General features: G+C 39.8%; 2 long non-coding RNA genes across 3 annotated transcripts in view; both read left to right on the forward strand.

Annotated features, from left to right (window-relative positions):
- LOC143286417 (uncharacterized) overlaps nucleotides 1-5,244 on the forward strand; it is a 15,124-nt gene extending 9,880 nt beyond the window's left edge. The window contains exons 2-5 of one of the 2 annotated variants that reach the window (XR_013055818.1): nucleotides 452-737; nucleotides 2,223-2,730; nucleotides 3,841-4,288; nucleotides 4,706-5,244. This is a non-coding gene — a long non-coding RNA (uncharacterized LOC143286417). The remainder of the gene's footprint in view (nucleotides 1-451; nucleotides 738-2,222; nucleotides 2,731-3,840; nucleotides 4,289-4,705) is intronic. The other variant, XR_013055819.1, reaches the window with a different exon arrangement.
- Nucleotides 5,245-5,652: 408 nt separating this feature from the next.
- On the forward strand, nucleotides 5,653-9,828 carry LOC143293358 (uncharacterized). Its single transcript, XR_013056751.1, has 4 exons — nucleotides 5,653-6,135; nucleotides 6,561-7,093; nucleotides 8,497-8,942; nucleotides 9,373-9,828. It is a non-coding gene; the product is annotated as an uncharacterized LOC143293358 (long non-coding RNA).
- Nucleotides 9,829-10,218: the final 390 nt, after the last annotated feature.

The following is a 10,218-nucleotide window of genomic DNA, read 5'->3' on the forward strand; positions in this document are numbered from 1 at the left end:
GGATCTGGTAATCACTGTGTCCTTAATTGTGAATAAGAACGACCATGATTTTGCTGAGACTTCAGCAATGAGGTCTGCTGCAACAGGGAAAGTGAAAGTGAATGCTGTAAATTATATTTTCAATAGTTTCATTGGAACTCAGGAATTTTTTTATACTTAGTTAACGTTAGTACAGATAATCTATATATTATAAAACTATATATGTATATATAATATAAAAAAAAAAAAATATAATATTATATATAATTTTTTTTATACACTCAGTACACATGGCGCGCGCGCGCGCGCGCGCGCGCGTGTGTGTGTGTGTGTGTGGTGTTAATGTATACATGTATGTACCATAGTATATTGTATTGCATTACTCTTTTTGTCAAAACAGATTTCTCTGTATGAAATTTGAAATTTTATATTTTATTATTATTATAATATACATCATATGCGTCCATGGCAGACATTTACCCCGAGACTGCTATCAACAAAGGGCAGTCACTCTTGCAAACGGAAGCAGACGACGCTTGTTGACAACAACTCACCGGCCTTCAGGGATCGACGGAGACAGCAACCATGGGCAAGTCAGTCAGCTTTCACCCTTCACACTGACCAATTAGTCAATGTTCCATTGGCTCAACTTATGCGACAGAAGAGGCAGACAACGCCCTGCACTCTACGAACACACGAAGTTCGTCCGCCGCCAACACCGGGCTGAACATTATCAGCATTTCTGCTACAACTAACTGGTCAGTGTCATAAATCCCCTGAAGTGTGTTACCCACACAACAGCCATCCTGAACAGCTTGGGTAGCGACACTTTACTGTTGATGCATTGGGGTTTGCAAAGACAAACGGTGTTAGAAGTGGGATGGGTTAGTGTTGACCATAATTTTTATTGCTGATTAGAGCATCATTCAAAAAGAAGGAAAAAAAAAAGTGGTTTACTTAGGCCTAAAACGTAAACTGAAAACACTGAAGCCTTTTATGTTTGACAACGAAAGTAACGGGGGAAAATCCTGCGAAGGCAGTCCAGACGTCGGAGAAATATTTCCATTGCATTATGTAACAAGTTATTTGCGAAGAAACTGAAAAAACTAAAACCAAAAAAAAAGAAAAAAAAGAACCCCCCCCCCAAAAAAAAAAAACAACAACAAAAAACACCCCCCCCAAAAAAAAACAAACAAACAAAACAAAAACAAAACCCAAACAAAAACCAAAGAAACAAATAAAAACCACACACACACACACACACACACACACACACACACACACACACAGAGGCTTTGGGACAGATATGAATTTGTTGCCGACTAGAAAGCAAAAGACACTGATAAAAATTGTTTTTGTCAAAATAATCCTGCAAAAATCTTTTTGAACATCATTGGTAAATCAGCAGTAGTGCTGTGACTAAGACTTTCAACCCGAACATGCTAGGTTTGAATCTGCTCTCACCCCTCCCCTTTTTTTCCCCAACCCGAAGCTTTATAATAACAAACACAGAACACATTTGATTGAAATTATTCATTTATCCTTTTCTTTTCTTTTTCTTTTCTTTTTTTTAAAAGTACTTCTATCACAAGTGAGTCACTGTATGTGTTCTGTCCAGAATTTGTATTTCTTTACTTTTAATTGCGAACAAAAAACAAAACATAACAAACAAACAAAAAAAACCCCAGGTCATTGGTTTGACTGAAAATTTTTTCTAACTATTTTTAAGCCAAGTATGGTATTGACAAAGTATTATCAAAGTGGCAGTGTTAAAGTTTACGACGGACAGACAGACAGACAGACATACAGACACACACACATACACACACAACCAGACACCAATTTATAACAGACTCGCTTTGTTTACTCAAGTGAGTCAAACACACACACACACACACAGGATTTGGGACATATCAATTTGTTACCAACTCAAAAGCAAAAGACATTCACAAAGACTTTGTTGTCAAAATAATCTTGTAAAAATCTTATCAGTGCTGTATTGTATAAACATGAAAAAATATGTTTGTGAATTGTACAAACAGATCTTGTTCTGTAAACTCAGTATTCCCCGCACCCCACCCCACCCCACCCCACCCCACCTTCCCACACCCCCATTACCCCCGCACACCCATTTCCTAACACCTCAGAAAACCCTTGCATGATTCATGTTTGAACATTTAGATTGACTGTCCAAAATTTATTTGACCATTTATGTAATTTGTTTATTATGGTTGTGACCTCAGGAAAGACTGCAGAGGCCAGCTGAACCAGTGGAGAGAAGCCAACTTGGATAAAAGTTAAGTACTGGTTCACATTCTCCACCCCCCTCACTCTGCCTGTACCTGTCTTGTCTATTTCCATCTCTTGTCTATTTCTGCCTGTCTTTCTGCCTGTCTGTACCTGCCTATCTCTGTTGTTCCTGTCAGTCTTTCTGCCTGTCTGTTCCCTTCTATTTCTGCCTGTCTGTTTCTGCCTGTCTCTGTCTGTACCTGTCTGTCTCTCTCAGCACATGTTTAGTGTAACATTAACCTGTACTAATAAATACTAATACTTTGCACAGAGAGAATGCTGTGAGTGCTCATTTCTGGTATGTATGTGTTACAGTGGAGAAAGATAAATGTCTGCCCAAAGGTGTTTAGCTGTTTTTTGTAGGTAGGTCACTGAAGACTCCACCACCACACCAACCACTGCACTGATCTGATGAGAGAAAGGCATCAACAGGAACGTTACATCACCATTGGAGATGTTGAGGTGAGGTGCTTGTGGACCAAGGCATGCCCACTTGGACATGTTTTACCACTCCAATACCACCTTCCCACATGCACACACCTACCCACACTATGCCCTCCACTGAAAATAAAAACCCAATATCCAACATCAAAAGATAAAATTCTTTTATCATTGTATGAAATGTGTGAATGGATTTTCTTTTTTTGTTTTGCCTGATGCTAAAGCAATGGTATTGTATCAGGATAAGATCATATAGGTTGTATTTCGTAAATAATATTTGTTTGCCAATGGAACTAATGATTATTGCAAGTGAAAACTGAAAGGAAAACTTTTTTTTTAATTATTATTATTTTTTTTTTTTACTTACGTAGGTTCAGTGCATCAGCATTTTGACACAAATGGAAAAAGATGTATTGAAAAATAGGCGATGGCAACGTCTCCTTTACCATCGACTTAAAAAAATTCATGCCATCTTCTTACCAAGCATACCCTACATTTCAGCAAATAGGAGTGGTAAAATGGTGTTTTGGGAATCCTGACATAGCCTCAAGGAAATAATTCATTACTGATCCGGAAACACAGCTTAATTCAGCAGACTTACAACCTATTATTGGTATGAGTGAAGATTTTATTCCTACTATTTTTAAGTCAGATATGGTATTGACAAAGTATTTTCAGAGAAGTGGCAATGTTAAAGTTTACCACGGAGGCACATACAGACTGACACACAAACACACACACACACACACACACACACACAGAGAACCAAACACCAGTTTATAACATTGACTCACTTTCTTTACACAAGTGAGTCAACACACACACACACACACACACACACACACACACACACACACACACACACACAGGTTCTGGGACAGCAATGAACTTATTACCAGCTTGAAAGCAAAAGACATCAATAAAGATGATGTTCTTGTCAAAATAATCCTGTAAACATCTTGTCAAAATAATGCTGTATTGTATAAATATGAAAAAAGTATTATGCTGGGAATCTTATAAACAGATCTTGTTCTGTAAACTCAGTAGTCATTCATGTTTGAACATTTAGATTTACTTTCCGAAATGTATTTGACCATTTGTGTAATTTGTTTATTATGGTTGTGACCCCAGGAAAGACTGCAGAAGCCAGCTGAATCACTGAAGAAAAGCTAACTTAGATAAAAGTTAAGTACTGGTTCATATTCTCCATCCCCCTCACTCTGTACCTGTCTTGTCTGTTTCCATCTCCATCTTTCTTCCTGTCTGTCTTTCTGCCTGTCTGTACCCTTCTATTTCTGCCTGTCTCTTTCTGTCTGTACCTGTCTCTCTCAGCACATGTTTAGTGTAACATAAACCCTTACTAATAAATACTAATACTTTGCACGGAGAGAATGCTATGAGTGCTCCTTTCTGATGTGTATGTGTGACAATGGAGAAAAACAAAAGTCTGCCCGAAGGTGTTTAGCTGTTTTTTGTAGGTAGGTCACTGAAGACACCACCACCACACCAACCGCTGCTGCACTGATCTGATGAGAGAAGGCATCACCAGGAACGTTACATCGCTGTTGGAGATGTTGAGGTGAGGTGCTTGTGGACGTACACATGCCCACATGCACAGGTTTTACCACTCCAATACAACCTTCCCTTTCTTTACACAAGTGAGTCAAAACACGCACACACACGCACATGCACACACACAGGCTTTGGGACAGCTATGAATTTGCTACCAACTTCAAAGCAAAAGTCATTGATAAAGATTATGTTCTTGTCAAAATAATGCTGTATTGTATAAACATGAAAAAATATGTTTGTGATTCGTATAAACAGATCTTGTTATGTAAACTCAGTAGTCTCCCCCCCCCCCTCCCCCATTCCCCCACACACCCATTTCCCAACACCTCAGAAAACCTTTCCATGATTCGTGTTACATTTAGATTGACTGTCCCAAGTGTATTTGACCATTGGTGTAATTTGTTTACTATGGTTGTGACCTCAGGAAAGACTGCAGAAGCCAGCTGAACCACTGAAGAGAAACCAACTTAGATAAAAGTTAAGTACTGGTTCACATTCTCCACTCCCCTCTCTCTGCGTCTGTAACTGCATTGTCTATTTCCATCTCCATCTCTTTCTGCCTGTCTTTCTCTGTCTTTCTGCCTGTCTGTACCTGCCTGTCTCTGTTTCTGTCTGTCTTCCTGTCTGTACCCTTCTGTTTCTGCCTGTCTGTACCGGTCTCTTTCTGTCTGTCTCTCTCAGCACATGTTTAGTCTCAACATTAACCCTTACTAATAAATACTAATACTTTGCATGGAGAGAATGCTGTGAGTGCTCCTTTCTGGTGTGTGTGAGACAATGGAGAAAAACAAATATCTGCCCGAAGGTGTTTAGCTGTTTTTTGTAGGTAGGTCACTGAAGACTCCACCACCACACCAACTGCTGCACTGCTCTGACGAGAGAAAGGCATCACCAGGAACGTTACATCGCTGTTGGAGATGTTGAGGAGAGGTGCTTGTGGACCTACACATGCCCACATGCACGTTTTATCACTCCAATACCACCTTCCCGTTCTTTCCACAAGTGAGTCAAAACATGCACACGTACACACACAGGCTTTGGGACAGCTATGAATTTGTTACCAACTTGAAAGCAAAAGACATTGATAAAGATTTGGTTCTTGTCAAAATAATCCTGTAAACAGCTTGTCAAAATAATGCTGTATTGTATAAACATGAAAAAGTATGTTTGTGATTCGTATAAACAGATCTTGTTATGTAAACTCAGTAGTCTCCACCCCCCCCTGCCCCATTCCCCCACATACCCATTTCCCAAGACCTCAGAAAACGTTTCTATGATTCGTGTTTGAACATTTAGATTGACTGTCCCAAGTGTATTTGACCATTGGTGTAATTTGTTTACTATGGTTGTGACCTCAGGAAAGACTGCAGAGGCCAGCTGAACCACTGAAGAGAAACCAACTTAGATAAAAGTTAAGTACTGGTTCACATTCTCCACTCCCCTCTCTCTGCGTCTGTAACTGCATTGTCTATTTCCATCTCTTTCTGCCTGTCTTTCTCTGTCTTTCTGCCTGTCTGTACCTGCCTGTCTCTGTTTCTGTCTTTCTTCCTGTCTGTACCCTTCTGTTTCTGCCTGTCTGTACTGGTCTCTTTCTGTCTGTCTCTCTCAGCACATGTTTAGTCTCAACATTAAACCCTTACTAATAAATACTAATACTTTGCACGGAGAGAATGCTGTGAGTGCTCCTTTCTGGTATGTGTGAGACAATGGAGAAAAACAAATATCTGCCCGAAGGTGTTTAGCTGTTTTTTGTAGGTAGGTCACTGAAGACTCCACCACCACACCAACCGCTGCACTGCTCTGACGAGAGAAAGGCATCACCAGGAACGTTACATCGCTGTTGGAGATGTTGAGGTGAGGTGCCGGTGGACCTACACATGCCCACATGCACGTTTTATCACTCCAATACCACCTTCCCTTTCTTACCACAAGTGAGTCAAAACGTGCACATGCACACACAGGCTTTGGGACAGCTATGAATTTGTTACCAACTTGAAAGCAAAAGACATTGATAAAGATTTGGTTCTTGTCAAAATAATCCTGTAAACAGCTTGTCAAAATAATGCTGTATTGTATAAACATGAAAAAGTATTGTTTGTGATTTGTATAAACAGATCTTATGTAAACTCAGTAGTCTCCACCCCACCCCCATTCCCCCACACACCCATTTCCCAACACCTCAGAAAACCTTTCCATGATTCGTGTTTGAACATTTAGATTGACTGTCCCAAATATATTTGACCATTGGTGTAATTTGTTTACTATGGTTGTGACCTCAGGAAAGACTGCAGAGGCCAGCTGAACCACCAAAGAGAAGCCAACTTAGATGAAAGTTAAGTATTGGTACACATTCTCCACCCCCCTCCCTCTCTCTGTGTCTGTAACTGTCTTGTCTATTTCCATCTCCATCTGTTTCTGCCTGTCTGTACCTACCTGCCTGTTGTGTTTCTGTCTGTCTTTCTGCCTGTCTGTACCTACCTGCCTGTCTGTGTCTGTTTCTGTCTTTCTGCCTGTCTGTACCCTTCTATTTCTGCCTGTCTCTTTCTGTCTGTACCTGTCTCTCTCAGCACATGTTTAGTGTAACATTAACCTGTACTAATAAATACTAATACTTTGCACAGAGAGAATGCTGTGAGTGATCATTTCTGGTATGTATGTGTTACAGTGGAGAAAGATAAATGTCTGCCCGAAGGTGTTTCGCTGTTTTTTGTAGGTAGGTCACTGAAGACTCCACCACCACACCAACCACTGCACTGATCTGATGAGAGAAAGGCATCAGCAGGAACGTTATATCACCGTTGGAGATGTTTAGGTGAGGTGCTTGTGGACCAAGGCATGCCCACTTGGACATGCTTTACCACTCCAATACCACCTTCCCACATGCACACACCTACCCACACTATGCCCTCCACTGAAAATAAAAATCCAATATCCAGCATCAAAAGATAACACATCTCAGAATGGATTTCTTTTATCATTGTATGAAATGTCTGAATGGATTTTCTTTTTGTTTTGTTTTGCCTGATGCTAAAGCAATGGTATTGTATCAGGATAAGATCATATAGGTTGTATTTCTTAAATAATATTTGTTTGCCAATGGAACTAATGATTATTTCAAGTGAAAACTGAAAGGAAAACTTTTTTTAAATTTTTTTTACTTGCGTAGGTTCAGTGCATCAGCATTGTGACACAAATGGAAAAAGATGTATTGAAAAATAGGCGATGGCAACGTCTCCTTTACCATCAACTTTTTAAAAAAATTCTTAAATGCCTGTCACATACCAAAATATGATTTAAACAGCGTTATCAGTTCGAATACTGGAATCAATTTATCAAGCTTAACAAAACAATGCTTAAAAGCTAATTTTTGAATGTCATTGGTAGATCTGCAGTACTGCTGCAACCAAGACTATTTCAACCAGAATATGCTAGGTTCGAATCTGCTCTCAGCACCCTTTTTTTTTTGTTTTTTTGTTTTTTTCCTTTTTACTTTTGCCAACCTGAAGCCCTGTAATAACGAATACAGAGCACATTTTAATGATTAGAATTATTTATTTATATATATTTTTCTTTAAGTGCTTCACAAGTGAGTCACTGTAATCTCTCCAGAATTTGTATTTCTTTACTTTAAATTGCGAACAAGGAAGACAAGGTCATGCCGTCTTCTTACCAAGCATACCCTACATTTCAGGAAATAGGAGTGGTAAAATGGTGTTTTGGGAATCCTGACATAGCCTCAAGGAAATAATTCATTACTGATCCGGAAACACAGCTTAATCCAGCAGACTTACAGCCTATTATTGGTATGAGTGAAGATTTTATTCCTACTATTTTTAAGTCAAATATGGTATTGACAAAGTATTTTCAGAGAAGTGGCAATGTTAAAGTTGACCACAGACGCACATACAGACTGACACACACACACACACACACACACACACGCACACACACACAGAGGTTCTGGGACAGCAATGAATTTGTTACCAACTTGAAAGCAAAAGACATCAATAAAAATTATGTTCTTGTCAAAATAATCCTGTAAACTTGTCAAAATAATGCTGTATTGTATAAATATGAAAAAATATTATGCTTGGAATCTTATAAACAGATCTTGTTCTGTAAACTCAGTAGTCATTCATGTTTGAACATTTAGATTTACTTTCCGAAATGTATTTGACCATTTGTGTAATTTGTTTATTATGGTTGTGACCCCAGGAAAGACTGCAGAAGCCAGCTGAATCACTGAAGAAAAGCTAACTTGGATAAAAGTTAAGTACTGGTTCATATTCTCCATCCCCCTCACTCTGTACCTGTCTTGTCTGTTTCCATCTCCATCTTTCTTCCTGTCTGTCTTTCTGCCTGTCTGTACCCTTCTATTTCTGCCTGTCTCTTTCTGTCTGTACCTGTCTCTCTCAGCACATGTTTAGTGTAACATAAACCCTTACTAATAAATACTAATACTTTGCACGGAGAGAATGCTATGAGTGCTCCTTTCTGATGTGTATGTGTGACAATGGAGAAAAACAAAAGTCTGCCCGAAGGTGCTTAGCTGTTTTTTGTAGGTAGGTCACTGAAGACTCCACCACCACACCAACCGCTGCACTGCTCTGACGAGAGAAAGGCATCACCAGGAACGTTACATCGCCGTTGGAGATGTTGAGGTGAGGTGCTTGTGGACCTGCACATGCCCACATGCACGTTTTATCACTCCAATACCACCTTCCCTTTCTTTCCACAAGTGAGTCAAAACATGCACATGCACACACACAGGCTTTGGGACAGCTATGAATTTGTTACCAACTTGAAAGCAAAAGACATTGATAAAGATTTGGTTCTTGTCAAAATAATCCTGTAAACAGCTTGTCAAAATAATGCTGTATTGTATAAACATGAAAAAGTATTGTTTGTGATTCGTATAAACAGATCTTGTTATGTGAACTCAGTAGTCTCCACCCCACCCCCATTCCCCCACACACCCATTTCCCAACACCTCGGAAAACCTTTCCATGATTTGTGTTTGAACATTTAGATTGACTGTCCCAAATATATTTGACCATTGGTGTAATTTGTTTACAATGGTTGTGACCTCAGGAAAGACTGCAGAGGCCAGCTGGACCACTGAAGAGAAGCCAGCTTAGATAAAAGTTAAGTACTGGTACACATTCTCCACCCCCCTCCCTCTCTCTCTGTCTCCATCTGTTTCTGCCTGTCTGTACCTGCCTGTCTGTTTCTGTCTGTCTTTATGCCTGTCTGTAGCTTTCTGTTTCTGCCTGTCTCTTTCTGTCTGTACCTGTTTGTCTCTCTCAGCACATGTTTAGTTTAACATTAACCTGTACTAATAAATACTAATACTTTGCACAGAGAGAATGCTGTGAGTGCTCCTTTCTGGTATGTATGTGTGACAATGGAGAAAAACAAATGTCTGCCCGAAGGCGTTTAGTTTTTTTTTTGTAGGTAGGTCACTGAAGACTCCACCACCACACCAACCACTGTACTGCTCTGACGAGAGAAAGGCATCAGCAGGAATATTACATCACCGTTGGAGATGTTGAGGTGAGGTGCTTGTGGACCTTCAGATGCCCACTTGGACATGTTTTACCACTCCAGTACCACCTTCCCACATGCACACACCTACCCACACCATGCCCTCCTCTGAAAATATAATTCCAAAGTTCTTAAGAAGAAATCCACTTTTTGTAGCATGTGTGTATGCACTCAAGGCCTGAAAGCATATTGGGTTATACTCCTGTCAGCATTTGCCTTCCAGATGTGGTGTAGCACATAGTGCTTTGTCCAAACAAGGTGACACATCTTTGAGAAACTAAGAATTGAGTTTCAGTGGTGCATTGAATGTGACTAAGGACTCAAGACATTAGAAAAATAAATTCTTCAGTTTGCACTCGCTCAGTATTGCCTACCATGCAACATAGATAAGGA

This window comes from Babylonia areolata, chromosome 1 (genome assembly GCF_041734735.1).
Source record: "Babylonia areolata isolate BAREFJ2019XMU chromosome 1, ASM4173473v1, whole genome shotgun sequence".
In the NCBI taxonomy this organism is placed as follows: domain Eukaryota; kingdom Metazoa; phylum Mollusca; class Gastropoda; order Neogastropoda; family Buccinidae; genus Babylonia; species Babylonia areolata.